This window comes from Eptesicus fuscus, chromosome 12, assembly GCF_027574615.1.
Source record: "Eptesicus fuscus isolate TK198812 chromosome 12, DD_ASM_mEF_20220401, whole genome shotgun sequence".
In the NCBI taxonomy this organism is placed as follows: Eukaryota; Metazoa; Chordata; class Mammalia; order Chiroptera; family Vespertilionidae; genus Eptesicus; species Eptesicus fuscus.
Window position 1 is genome coordinate 50,909,994 of NC_072484.1, and position 15,493 is coordinate 50,925,486.

The 15,493-nt window shown below is 38.6% G+C and overlaps 1 protein-coding gene and 1 non-coding gene across 2 annotated transcripts in view; both read left to right on the forward strand.

Moving 5' to 3' along the window:
* Positions 1-15,493, forward strand: part of ZNF407 (zinc finger protein 407) — a 376,632-nt gene that overhangs the window by 191,525 nt on the left and 169,614 nt on the right. The gene's annotated exons all lie outside the window — the stretch shown is intronic.
* On the forward strand, positions 12,498-12,578 carry MIR9200B (microRNA mir-9200b). The gene has a single exon (NR_128915.2). It is a non-coding gene; the product is annotated as a microRNA mir-9200b (primary transcript).

The window sequence follows — 15,493 nt, forward strand, 5'->3', positions numbered from 1 at the left end:
TCGCACTTCCCTGAGATATGTATTATTAAAGCATGTGTATCTGTGCTAGTGTGTGGGGGCTTTAGAAGGGCACAGCATACCTCTCAGTTTTATTGCATTGCATTAGATTTATATTTTTAAACTTATTTGTTGTCAAATCAAACGTAAAGCCATCTTCTCACACATGCTTTTTGCACTAAATAATTAACTAGACACTTTCCCCTTCCATGCCTGAGTAATCTTGGAAAGAGTAATACCTGGAGGAAAGATACTACTGTGTCTTGAAATTTGCTTTAAGGGGTGATAGTTAAAATATCACTGCAGTTTGTTTCTTAGAAACTTTATGGTTACTAAGGTGTTTTTCAGTTTAATCTTGTTTATTGTAATTCTTACATTTTTGCTATCTTTGTGTATTTGTAATCATTCTCCAAATCTCTGTTTGACCTTATAGAATTTTTATATTTTATTCAAAATTTCCTTGTTTGAAAAACTTAAAGAAAAATTCTATCTTGCCCTGGGCGGTGGGCCCAGTGGTTAGAGCATCAGACAGGTCACAGTTTTGATTCTTGGTCAAGGGCACATACCTACTTTGCAGGTTCATTCCCCAGCCCTTGGGGTGCATGTGGAAGGCAGCCAATGATGTGTTTCTCTTTCTTTCTCTCTCTCTCTCTCTCCCTCCCCGCTCCTGTCCCTTCTACTCTATCTAAAATCGATGGAAAAATATCCTTGGGTGAGGATTAACAAAACACACACACACACACACACACACACACACACACACAACAAAAACAAAAAAACAAAACAAAAAAAAACCCACCTCTATTTCAACATTATGGTTGTATACAGCTATATAGCTGTATACATATTCCACATTCTGTCCGTGAGATTCAAAATAATATATTCAGAATTTGATCACTTCTCATCTCTTCCTTTCTAGCAATCTTGACCAAATATACCATCATCTCATGTCTGAATTACTCTGACTGATCTCTCCTTCCCCTCCTGTAATCTGTCCTCAGCATGCAGACAGACCCATTGCAAGTCAGAATATCATCCCTTTTTGTAGCACCCTGCCCTGGTGCCTCCTTTCTCAAAGTTGTGATCAGGTCTCTGTTTTCCCTTCTGAGGTCCAGCCTTCTTACTCCCTAACCCCCCTCCCTCCTTTGCATTGGGCTCCAGCATGCTGGTCTCATTGCAGGCAAGCCCGCCTGAGGGCCTGCCTGCTGCTTGCATCCTTCTCCCCACACCTCTCCCACGTAGTGTGCTGGAGCTGGCTCTTACTAGGTGAGCTGACTGTTACATTATGAGAAATGTTGTGGATCAGTTGACATCATTTTGGGAGCTTGAAATAATTAATAATTAATAATTACCTAACTGGATAATTTATGCTTATTGATTATTTGTGTTCACACAGTGCCCATAGCAATACATGGTGCATAGAAGGCCCTCAATGAAGAAATGAATTGAATGCTCAGGGCTAATGATGCTAATTTTAGAATAATTTCAAGGCTTCTAAACTGGATGCCTAAAAAAGAAAGGAGATTTTTTTTTTTTTAAACAACATTGATATATTTGGGCCATGTGCATAGATTTTGGGAAATTAAGTGATGAAATTCACAAAAAAAGAGCTATAGATGATCTTCTAGGTTACTTTTAGAATCAGGTATCCTACTAGTTACTTTAAGATCTCAGGTTCAGTAGAAGCTGTGAGTTACAGTCCTAAAATTGTGGATATTTTTTTTAAATCATGAAATTTTACCCTCAGGATTATTCTTTTATATTACATATTGTAAGCAAATTTTATACTTTTTATTCTTTAGAGTCTAATCTTTTAGGAATTAGATTTCTTTAATCTTTGTGTTTTCATTCAGAAATTGATGCATTGTAATTTTGGAAAAAAGTTGGTTAACATTTTTCTTCTGTATGTTGTATACTAAATGTCATCTCTTTAAGATCTTAGAATATTTACTCATTGTTGAATTGCCTGTGCCCCTAGCAAATGTGTTAGAAAAGACAGGTGGCTATTAAAGAAACTTGAATTCAGTAACCAATTTTATTTTCTTTGTATTGGCCTATAAATATACAGCCTCTTCAAAACTGCATTATAACATTATTGCATGTGCTTTCTTATATTTGAAATAAATTATTTCATATTTGCTTCTGTTAAAAAATACTGCGTCCATAATTTTCAAATTCTTATTTACTAATACGTTTAAATCTTTCTCGTAATGCTGTATGACACTTAATGCAGTAACAGTGTCGTTCACACGGATGCTTTCAGCAGCTTTTCTTCCTGTACTTGTGTTGTTCCTCTTTAGATTATTAGTGTGGCTTTTGAGAAACACTGACCTCTTTTTGACCCTTGAAGTTTTTCCTTAGTGATATTTCTAGTGTGATTCATTTTCATTTACTTTGAACTGTTGAGTGAGCTATTTAGACAAATGTTTGCTTAATATATGTGCTTTTTATCTTCATCTGTACAATTTAATACTAACTCTTCATGAGTCCAATAGATGTAAACATGCTTTTCTCATCTGTCTATGAAGCTGAAATGGGATGTAGAGATATGGGAAAAATAACCTGTTGATGAATAAGTAAATCAGGCTTATGTGCTTATAAATTTATTTTTTTAATATTTTCTTTTAATAGCCACATTTTGAGTACTTGCTGCTTCATCTTCATTAGAAATTAACCCTCAGTTAAAGTAAACCAAAAAGCTATACATAAAAAAGCATTAGTTCTAAAATTCCTATTTTTGATACTTTTAATTTAATTAGTTAGATTAAGATTACATGGGGTTAAAAATGAAAATTGCACCTGGCTGGCATGGCTCAGTGGTTGAGCGTCGACCTGTGAATCAGGAAGCCATGGTTCGATTCCGAGTCAGGGCACATGCCCTGGTTGAGGACTCGATCCCCCGTAGGGGGCATGCAGGAGGCAGCTGATCAATGATTCTCTCTCATCATTGATGTTTCTGACTCTCTCTCCTCCTTTCCTCTCTGAAATCAATAAAAAAAAATTTTTTTAAAAATCGCATGATTTCCACAATACAAACTTGATTGTCTTAATTTCATACAGAAAGGGATATTGTCTCTGAGAACAAAATTATCAGAAGTCTACCTTACTCATCTATTTTTACTTTTTATTTGTTTAGAAATAATGAGAAGTGTTTGCAGACTGTAGCAGCCCAGTGAAGGAATTCTGTTGTCCACATTCTTCATATGCACATAACTGTGAAATCTAATTTTATTTCATACTGTGAGTTATTCACAATCTCTGTAAACTTGTACCTGTACCTGCACTTGAGAGAATGAGACTGTGCCAAGAGAATCTCAAAGTCTTCATTAGATTTTTTATTTTTCCATTGCCTGATCTGTGCTAGGACAGTTTAATATAAATATTCACTGAATTTATGAATGAGTGTTTGCGTCTCACCTCACAGGGGAAGGGCATCTTCTCAAGGGAATAAGACTTGGTTTTCCACTTGTGTTTATTTATAACTAGTGTCCTGGTGCACAGATTTGTGCACATTGAAAGGAAATTAATTAGAAGAAATATTTTAATATCATTATTTGCCCTTTATAATAGAAGTGTAAACCAAATTCACGATTGACAACGACAGATTGAAACACACGCGTGCGATTGGCACCAGCAAGAGCTTTATGTGTATCATGCATGCGTGAGTCAACTTAGCCTTTTATATATATAGAATAAACTTTCTTAATTAGACCTGCTTTCTGATTTAGCTAAACTTTTTCCAGCCCAGTGAATCACCCCAACTTCCCTTTTAGGTAATTGTCAGCAACACAGCAGTAAATATCAACACGAAGCAGATTATCATTGTAGATCACGCAGGGACAACAAAGGATAAAATATTTAACTGTACTATATTCTGCGTAGTGAGAAAACCTGAAGTCATTTTCAAGTTCCACCATTTCTTACTTCTTTTCAGTTGGGTCAAGTTTCTAAACTTTCTAAATCTCTGTTTTCCAGCGAATTAAAAGAAAATAGGATTCTACCAAGTCTCCTATTTACCTACTCCAGGACTTCTGTGAGGATCAAATGAGATGAGGCACATGAAAACGTTTCACAAACATTTGGTTAAAGTGTAAAATGTTTGCATCTGGGCTATAAAGCAAGTCATGTTCCTGTGCCGAAGAAACTCCAAGGAGGATAGTTGCTAGGAAGAGGAAGCCGAGTGTTGCTATGTGATGTCATTACCTGGCGCCCACAGCAACCATTTCTGGGCTGGGCTGGGCTGTGGGTCGCATTTTGCGTCATGGGGTCTTGGCAGCATTGGCTGCGATTTGGTGGGGTGTCGCTCTGGGGTGGTGGCGGGGCCTGTGTCCCACTTAGGGAAGCCGAGTGTTGGTTTGTTGGCTCCAAGTCCATGGTGCCGTTTATTTTTAAATGGCCAGTGCGTGTCATGGCAGCTCTTATGTTGAGCGTCTGTCCTCTGGTGGTCAGTGCGCATCATAGCTACCAGTTGGACGGACATTTAGCCATATATATATATATATATATATATATATATATATATACACTAGAAGCCCGATGCACGAAGATTCGTGCTAGAATGGGCTTTCCTTTCCCTGGCTGCTGGCACTGCCTTTCCACTCTGGCCCAGCCCCTTTCCCCTCAGTCCCTGGAGCTGCCTCTTTCCACTCGGGAGCCGCCTCTTTCCGCTCCAGTCCCGCCTTCCCATGCTGCCCCGAGGCCCTGAGAGACCAGTCACTTGGTGCCTGTGTATGCAAATTAACCGCCATCTTTGTTGGGTTAATTTGCATATCACTCCTGATTGGCTGGTGGCGTAGCAGAGGTATGGTCAATTTACATGTTTGTCTATTATTAGGTAAGATATATATATCGAATACACACACCTCGAATCCTAAATGTGAAGCCTCAGTAAATGCCTGGAAAATATACTAATTTTTTCTTTTGTTAAATATACACTTTAGCTTAAAAATTAAATATAGTTCAGGAAAAGATTTCTAAGGTTTTGAAGATATAGATATTAGTGCCATGTCTCAGGAAAATTATATTTAACATAATTACACTCGAAGTACTCTCAGGTCTGAAGGCCTGGTCTCAGGAGCTGTTGTGATCTGGCCTCTTTGCTAGGTGCTGAGTGCGTCTGTGTCCTGGGCACAAGGCACTGCCCTTTGCTTGGAGATTGAGTTTTTCTCTGGACTTGAGATTCTTTAAGTCACAAATCATTTCTTGTTCTCCTTCATGTAATATATGTTCATACCATCAGCACAGACACATATTTATGAGGAATGACTAAATTACTTTGAATGACCTCTTAATCTAATTTATCCATAATACTTACCTCATTATGGCTTTGGGAATTACTTGTTAAATTATGTTCAACATATACTTGAAAAAGATACATATGTGTTCATATATGTTAAATAATGGTAGCATCTTTTATAAGAAATAGTGAAAAAATCCAACACTTAAAAATTTTTAAATTTATTAAAATACCAGTGTTTCAAATTACAAATACAGAATTCTGCACTTAGAATCATCAGAATGGGAGATTGTGGTGGGGGGGAAAGAAATGCTTTTTTTCAGGTCCTTGCTCAGAAGGAATCTGAAAGGGCCAGAATGTGTACCAGGATGCAGTTTTGGAAGTTAGCCAAGAAAGGATATTCAAAGTTAAACTACCCCTTGATGGTCTGCCCAAAATAAATGGAAGGGAGATCAGACTAAGAAGAGAGGGAGGGCACAGAGGCTCACAGCTAATGATTGAAAAGTGAATTCTGAAAGTGGAATAGCAGGAGGAAGAAAAGCCAAGTGATCCTGATTGATGATCCTTGAGAAAAGCATGTGGCTCAGGCCATCTGTGACCCATATAAAGGGAACAGGACGCTCTGCAGCCTTCAGGGCCAGGCTTGGAGGCAACAAGAAGGGCAAAAGAGATCCCTGAGAGAGCAGAGGGTTTTTTCTTCATTTCAGTCCTCCTTAAATCTGTTCCTCATATCTTAACATTTCTAATATGTGAAAGCAAATTAAGAGCTGTGAAATGATGTTGATACCAAGCCCCACTCCTCGGGTTCCTGTTGTAAACGTGTGTGCAATCAACCAGTAGTGTGGGTTATTTACCAGATAATATAAGGGATGCCTTTTCCTCAAAACTAGGAGTAAGGAGGGAGTAGGAACTAGTTTCTAAAGCTTTTTGATTTGGAAAAGCATTATAAAAACATGATTGTTAATCACACAATAAAGGAGAGCTTACTTTTTTGTTCACTATAGTAACAATTTACTGCTATAGCAAGATATATGAAAAATACTTTGTATTCTCACTTAATTTCTTAATATTTTTTTGGATTGATTTTTGTTGACATTCAAAAAAAAAAGGAAAAATATTATAATTTTATTGTATTTCTAATTCCTTTCAACAACAAAAGGAAATTATAGCTAGAAGTTTAAGTGAATTCCAAACTGTGTGAAGAAAATTCTAAAATACACAATGAAGCTTTGTAAGAAAAAGATTGAATTTAACTAAAACAGCCTGAGTTAATTCTTCCCAGAAGGTGTTGTCTTAAATTAAGAAACCTTTTACAAGTATATTAGAAAAAAAAGTAATATCAGAATACAAGTAAATTCATTTATAAATGAGAAGAGAGATAAAATTAGTGAAATTAATTTTAAAGTAGTTGCACTACCAAGCTGATTTTTAAAAATTGGTTATTACTATTGGGTTATTAATATTGTTTCACACACTTGAAAATGAGGTCCCAGAGCAGTAGAGGAATTGATACATATAGCTGCTCAAAACCTAAGTAAAATAATTCCTTGAATAAATACATATTAACTTGGTTGTCTTATATGCAACATGTGGTGTTTAGGAAATTATCTAATGAACTTCATGAATCAGTAGAAATTATTTTTCAGAGATGCTAAATCATAGGGGGGAAAATGAATGTTCAAAAATCCTATTACCATCTTATAAATTTTAGAAAAACATGAGAATATGGTCATACATTCTTCATGTTCAATAATTTTATATATAATTCCAAACAACATGAATCAGCCCCATTCAAATACAGTGTTGGTAGGCATCCCAGCTATAAACTCTTCCTTACAAAGTCTGAGCATGTTCAGTAGTTAAAACCTTTTTAAAGAGTAACAGTTTCTCTTTACATATTGAAGACCTTTAGAGAATACACAAATGATTTTGTCTTCAAGAGTGGTTTACATAGTTTTCCAGTTTGTACTAATGGAATTTTCTAACAACAGTTCTTCAGGTTCTCTGTTGGGTGGTGTGGGCTTCGTGGACTAAGTAACCAATATTTTTTCTTTCGTAGTAGAGGTCAAATTTCATTTATACTTATATTTCTACTAGAGGCCCGATGCACGAAGATTCGTGCAAAAATCGGCCTTCCTTCCCCTGGCTGCCAGCACGGCCTTTGCTCCGGCTGGAGCCGCTTTTCCACTTTCCCATGCTGCCCAGAGGCCTGGGGCGGTGCAGAACACCTGTGTCATCACCATGGCGACGACGCAAGCATCCCACCCCCCGGCCGCTGGCGCCTGCATATGCAAATTAACCTGTCATCTTTGTTGGGTTAATTTGCATACTCACCCCTGATTGGTTGGTGGGCGTTGTGAAGGTATGGTCAATTTGCATGTTACTCTTTTATTAGAGTAGATATTTTTAGTAGGAAATGATAAGCAAAGTAACCAAAAACAACAACAGAATAATGATGTTTTGCCCACAATCTTAAGCATAAAAATTGAAGAGCAAGGCTTTGAGCAGTGTGTATCAAGGGGCAGGGTTTAACAGAAATCACAACTTCAGTATCATCTGTAGTTATGTCACACTCCTCTGCTAGCAGCCTCTACTTGTTTTTCTCCCTAGCCTTTAGCTGGAAGTTATTTGGCTTTGTGTCTTTGCTTAAAACCTCTTCCCACTTTAGAACTACAGTCCTTGGATTCTTCATTTCAGTTAAAAAACCCTAAGCTACAAACTCATGAGACTCCAGGTTTCCATGATGCTCATTAAGATTGAAAAATCCTGTTGGTTTGCATTTTTTTCACTGAAGACTAAAAAGAATTCCTTCTTTTCTGTATTAAACATGAGGAATAAACTGCCAGCAGAAATACAGGTGGAAGCAGTACCTCCTTGGCCTCCCCTTGCATTTTTAAATTTTACTTTAATCTTCACCTGAGGATGTGTTTATTGATTTTAGAGAGAGAGAAAAATCAATGTGAAAAAGAAACATTGATCAGTTGCCCTCCTCAGGAGCCCTAACTGGGGACTGAACCTGCATCCTAGGTATGTGCCCTGATCAGGAATCAAACCCACAACCTTTTGGTGCAGAGGATGACGCTGCAAACAACTGAGCAATCCAGCCAAGGTTCCCTTGTATTTTTAGTTTTTAAAATTTAATTTTAATTTTTTCACTAACATTTATCCCTTCTATGCCCTCTTCACCTCCACCCATTCCTCTCTACTCCCACCATCATCACAGTTGTCCACATATTTTTAACACAGCTTTGTCTTGTGGTTCAAGGAGAAAGTCAGCAATGTGGACTGTGTATGTCTGCTATCAGCAAATTGCAGTGTGTGACCATATTTTTTCTAATCATAGAAAGGATTCTCCCAGTCTGACACCTCTTAATCTAAAGGAAAAAGAAAGTTTTTTTTTTTCATTTAAAAGTCATCATGTTACTTTTATGACATAAAATGCAATGAAAGATAAGAAAACCCCACCACCTCTCAGAGTTTTTAATCCTGTTCAAATATTGAGAATCTTTATTCCATATTATACTTTTTGCTCCTCCTATATAAGGCTTTTTATGTGTTCACTGGCTATTTTTCCCCCCAAGTACACTTTTGATGAAGAAACTTTTAAATTTAGAGGTGCTATATATTTTTCAAGTTACAAGTTCATTTGTTTCTAAATGAAATATTTGCTTTAAAATGTATATCCATTATGGTGTGATAAACCTGACCTCATATAGCATTTTTCACCAATATAAGTTGTTTTCCAAACTTAGCTGTTTCATTGAAACATATCTGAAAACCAGAAAGAAGGTTTCATCATGTTCTCACTTGTGGCTGTTGAGAAGAGCTGACCAGAGGGTTGTCATGGTGCACAGGGACTCCTGTGTCAAGTACTAAGGGGTTTATTAATGACTCAAGTAAGGCAGCAGTCATTTACAGGGGACTTAATTAGAAAGTTTTGCAGTTCTTGGAAGGAAATCAAGACAATAAAATTTTAGAAACATTTAGAAAAACTTGCAGAAAATAAAACCTGTTTTGCCAGAAAGAGGGGTCATGTGTCTGAGGCTGCTAACATATGGGAAGCATGTAAGTACAGGAAAGCTGGTACTTTCGAAGGTGGTGATGCCCACAGATAGTGTGGAGACTACAGGATGCTGTTTTTATTTTACAGGGAGATGTTGTCTGAGATCTCCATTTGCAAGTGGGTTTTGTACAGCAGTCTTGACTTGTTTCTCTGGCTTACATGGACCAGGACACTCTTCCCCCATGACTAAAAGTCTATATCTGCAATGTTGTGGGTTGGTTTCGATAATGTGAACTTTTCACTTTCTTTTTCTGGTGTTGTGTGGAAAATGGTGAACCTACGCAGGGCTTTGTTTAGGTGGCTATTTAATGCGCATGGGCAAGATACTTTCATGACAGGAAAAATGATGTTCTCAGTCTCACTAACTGTTGCTCAAATTCTACTGTGAAATCAATGGTTTCAATAAACATTGCATCCTCTGCTTCAGGTTTTTGTAGAAGCTAGCAAATTGGAAAAGTAGATTAAGTAAAGAAGAATAATTTTGGTAAAACAGTTTATATTGTTACTAGAGGCCCGATGCACGAAATTTGTGCAAGAGTAGGCCTTTCTTCCCCCGTCTGCCGGCACTGGCTTCCCTCTGGCACCTAGGACCCAGGCTTCCCTCGCAGCCCTGGCTTCGTCCAGAAGGATGTCTGGTCTAATTAGCATATTATGCTTTTATTATTGTAGATATTATATATCTCCAAGTCATAAAAGTGTGGTGATCAGAAAGACATCCATAGAGTCATTTATAAGTTGGTGGCATCTTCTTCTTCTCTCATTTCCAGACTGCAGAGAGTGCTGGCCCTTGCCCTGTTCTTATTCAGGTGGGAAGATCTCTGGCTGGAATTGAGAAGACCTCATTTCTGTTTCCATATTTGCTGTTTTCAAGTTGGGTCACCTTGACAATTCTCTTTACACTGAACCTCTTTTTCTATAATGCGTGCACGGGTATTAGGTGATCTTCCAAGACTCAAATTGTTTGGAAACTTAGCATCGTTCTGAGGTGGCAAATGTGGGTTTGCAGTCACACATGACTGTCATTGGATCTCTACAGGGACAGTTATGACTCTGGGTAGTGGCTTTGCTTTTCTAATCATAGTGTCTGTGTCTAAATGTCTATCTTCTTGATGCATTGTGAGCCATAAACAAGAGCACATCTGAAAGTTTCCCCAGTGTCTCAGTGAGAACAGTGTGCTTTCCTGGGTCGGCTTTGTGCATGAAGACTCCTCCTCTGCAGCAGAGAAGAGAGCAGAGCAGTAGAGATACAGTGGTCCTTGGGACCGCAACCCTGCTTTGACTTTAGTATATCCCTAAACGCTGCTGGGCACCTTTTTAGGCATGAACATCTTGACTGGGTGGTCTTGGGCCAGAGACCACAAGGTGCTCTGAAATTTAAGCATATTTTCTTGGGCAAATGAGTGCTGATTTCCAAAGAGGAGAACAAGAATGAAACCTGCTGTTATTTAGCCAACCTATCCATAATCTGTGCAACATCACAACGTTGGTTGGTTTCCATTTAGTGTATATAAGATAAGCTAACAATGAAAACAGATTTTATTTTTACTGTTCATGGCATATTTTATTAACAGGTAAGTAATTTTTGTCCCTGAAGAGCCTAATCATTACAGAAGGAAACCTTTGGGCATCAAACAATACATTAAAACTATAGTAAAAATAATGAAGTTATACCTGAAGCTATAGCATAGCTGTCAGGTGAGGTGGTACATGGTTTCTTTGATAGTGGCTATTTTGTTGGACGTTAAAGGACTTTTTAGTGAGATTTTAAAAAGTGAACATAACAGATATTAGCATTTTGCCACTTTTACTTAAAGGTGAAAATATATTTTATTTATACTTTTTAAATATTTTAGTCAAAACATCAAGATTAAAAAACAAAACAAAATTCTTGATTTCATCTTTAAAGGATAGATTTTATTGGTACCCAATTTCCCTTTTTGATTAGTTTTTTCCCATAGCGCTTTAGCTTTGTTACTTCCGGAACTCCAGTATATAGCTCTTGATGTTCAAGATACCATTTTTAATTCATACTTTTGTTTTCTAGCCAAGTAGTTTTCTTCTTCTCTCCTTTTTTCTCCCCACATGTGAATATCTCACCCTATGGTAGATGAACCCCATACCTGGATCTTGTATATGAAATCTGTGGAAATTTGGATTTGTTAAATGTAAAAATGTGACTGAGCCTAAAACTTTATTATTCACTAGTGGCCTGGTGCACGAAATTTGTGCACGCGGGGGGCGGTTTCCCTCAGCCCAGCCTGCACCCTCTCCAATTGGACATTCCTCTCACAATCTGTGACCGCCGGCTCCTAACCGCTCACCTGCCTGCCTGCCTGATTGCCCCCTACTGGCCTCCCCTGCAGGCCTGATCTCGCCCCCAACTGCCCTACCCTGCTGTCCTGGTCGCCCCCAACTGCCCTCCCCTGCTGGACTGATCTTGCCCCCAACTGCCCTCCCCTGCTGGCCTGATCACCCCTAATTGCCTCTGCCTCAGCCCCCACCACCATGGCTTTGTCCGGAAGGAAGTCGGATGTCCAGAAGATGGCCGGTCGACTGGTCTAATTAACATATTACCCTTTTATTAGTATAGATAGATTATATAGGATAGGATTGCTTAAATGGGAGGAGGAGGGCTTTTTCAGCAGGAGGAGATGCTCTCGGCAGACAAAAATACATAATCTCTATATCTGGACTGATAGCCAGCCATATGCACTATACTGCCAAACTGGTCATTAAAAAAATTGAACTGCTTTCTTACACCTTACACCAAACAGCGGTTGCCCTTAAAACTCCTCCTCAGCCCCCACCTTAGGTTCTGCCTTCACATTTCACCCATATTAGGTTCTGATTGGTCAGTTTCTATGCCAGTCAGCGTCAAAAGCTCCGCCTCCTAGGCAGCTATTGGCTCCTTGCAGTTCACCCAGATTTGGTTCTGATTGGTCAGTTTCTATGCCAGTCAGCGTCTCGGGGCTTATCTCTGTGCCTGATCAGAGAGGTGGGGCTGATTAGCAGCTCCACAGCTGCTGGCGAGGCCCAGAGAGAAAGAGAGGCAAGGGCTGATCAACAGCTGCCGTGCAGGCTGTGGATCAGACCCTCCTCTCTCTGGGTCTGATCCACAGTCCCCTTGGCAGTCAATGCTGGGTCGCTGCACCTGCAGCGGCAGCACTGACTGCAGGACTGACTTCTGCAGCACTGACCCAGCGCTGACTGCCACGGGGGCTGTGGATCAGACTCTGCTTCTCTCTCTGGGCCTGATCCGCAGCCCCTTCCACAGTCAGTGACTGCAGGACTGACTTCCGGTGTTTGGTCATCCGTTTGGTTGTTTTGGATGTTACAGACCCTGGCTCTTTATATATATAGATACTTTCTTCATTGGTTTCTGTACCCAATAAAGGCAGATCCCTTCATTTCCTAGAGGTCCTGCTCATGTGCATCCCTCTGGCGGTCTTCTCCTAGCACTCAAGTCAGTGGACTGCACCTCCATCCTCATCCTGCATGATTATCCTTTGTAGCTCTTAGCCCCACATGACCTGTCATATAAATATTCAGTCATTGTTCCACCCACTTAGGAAGCCTGTGGGTGACAGCAGAGACTTGGTTAATTTTGTCCATGGCTCTGTTGTCAAGGCCTGGATTAGAGAGTGTCTAAACCACATTAGGCACTCAATAAATAATACTTCTTGAATGGATGAGTGATTTGAATCCAACCTGTATTTCTGGATAGTAATTTAGAGGTCAGTAAAAGCAGTTCCCATGATACAGATTCCATGTGTCTGTCAAGCATTATTTATGATGTTCTTTGGTTTGCATAAAAAACTAGGGTTCCTCCCATAAGATATACTTTGAAGAGAAATTAACATTCAGTAGCTGTTTACAATTATTGTTATAAACTTAGTTTATGGCAATGATATCTTAATAGAACTGATTACTCAAATGCTGTCTTTGCTCAAATATCGATTGTACAGTTTTCCCTTGGAGGTGTTTATACTTTAGTCATAGTCATGCCGTCTTCCTGTCCTGGAGATATTTATTTAAATCACAGCTATTGACATATTTCCTTCTTTTTTACAAGCTGCAAGTATGTTTTATAATAAGAGTGTCATCTGATACTAAGAATTTAATTATATTCTCTTCATGATGAAGAGTCTGACAATTAGAGAGATGTCCTAAGTGGCTACATAGTTGTATGTCTCTTATACATATTAACTAGAAATATGTCACGTCATCATGGGAAGGGTACGAGTCAGGCCCACCTGAGTGTGACCTGAAAGCAAGGGCAGGAGGCCTAGCACAAGGTGTGGGGCATGGCAATTGGTCCTGGTGACCAAGATTAATGAAACTCAGATGGGTTTTAATTAGTGCAGCCGCAGTCATCAATTATCTGCTGCACACAAATATTGTTATATTTGGGAAATTCTTGATTTATTTTATTCCACTGGCCAGCAGATTTAGATGAATGAGTTCTCATCATAAACATTCTGAGAAAAATCGCTGGAGGCCACAGTTTATTATTTAGGACACAATCAGCAAGAGTGAGCAACACAGAACAAAATGTTGGAAAGTATGCTCAGCATTAATTTGGAAATTGTGCTGAAATGTTTGGTGGCCGCAGGTTATCAGAAACCTGGGGGGTGTCTGTACCAACTTCTGAGCGGTCTGTCAAGAAGGGAGCTGCCATGCTTCAGGCAGAAGGGGTGCAGCACCTGTCAGTGTGATTGCGCCGCAGATCTGTGTGCCCCACCCGCCACACTGTAAGCACGTGCTTTAGCAGAAGAATGGACAGGTACCGATCATGTCACAATAGAAAAAAACAGCACTTTCTGAGTATAAAAAGGGTCTCTGTTCATCAGTGTACCTGTGACTTACCTACTCTTGCACATGTTTGTTGTGGGATTTATTTTTGTTGTAGTTTTTGACATTTTAGCCTTGAATTAAAAAGGTTTAAGAAATATATACAACTTTTGAGGGGAGGGAATATTATAGACCATTGTTTTTCCATGTTGGTAACTAGCTGTATCAAACAGATATTTTTAACATTCTTGAATTAAATTGGGAGCAAAATCTGGAATTATTAGAATAAAGGCTGTTTTTAAATTTATGTAAATTTTGTATATTTGTAATTTAATCTCCTGAACTCTGTAATTTAGTGAGGCTGCCTAATGCAGAGTTTCAGATATGATAGGTCAACATGAAACATCACTTCGTTCTTTTACTTTCTCACAGTAGGAAATCTCTGTCAAATTCTTATTCAGCAGACAAGGACAAAGAAAGACATGAACTTGGCTTACATAGTTGTCTAAATTACAGAGTATAATGGGGTAGCCAGGGTTGCTGTTCTGAAGGATGGGTTATAAGTCATAACCAAGGCCTTATAACAAATCTGTTGCAAATAATGTTTTTAAAGTCTTGTGGCATGGTAATCAATTTATGTGAAGATAGGATTATTCCACATCGGAAGTATACTCATTAAAATGTTCTGAGTCTTGTCTTGTGTATAAGAAAAAAAAGGGACATCTCTAATACTTTCAACAATAAAGGTAAATTATAAAAAACAAGATTTCTGTTTCTTGAATAATCATTTCATGGTCAATTTATAGTTTAATGAATTAGTCAAATTTTATTAACATCACAATATAATCCAAATCATGATTTCCAGAGGGAAAAAAAAGGTGAGGTATTTTTCTGGTGTAGATAGATAGTAGTGTGGCTAATATTGGTTCTTGCTGAGGAGATCCAGTTTTGTCTCTAGAAAAGGAAGAGAATGTAGTAAATGCTCGCACATGTTCTGTACAGTAAATTGGAATGGCTGTTATCACATCTGCATTGTCAGAGAGTTGGCAATTGATGCTCTCAGCTTCATAGTGAGCAAGAGGTTAGTGACTGATCACATTGCGGAGGTGATCATGGCCTGGATTATCTCAGTTCTTAGAGAGCTTGTGAGCAGTTTATATATTGAAGGGAAGCCATTAGATAATTTTAAATGGTTTCATGGAAGAATTCATTCATTATTTACTTTCTAGAACTCGTAATATTTCCCTGCCATATATTTGATGGTCTGTACATTTTTGGTGGATGAATGAGTGAGCTTAACCCAAGTCAGTCTGCCTGGCTCCTTTACTGGGTCAACCAGAGTGATTCATTCCTTAATTTTGTTTTGGCAGTTGTAAAGTAAGTGTTGGATTAGATAATTTTTAAGA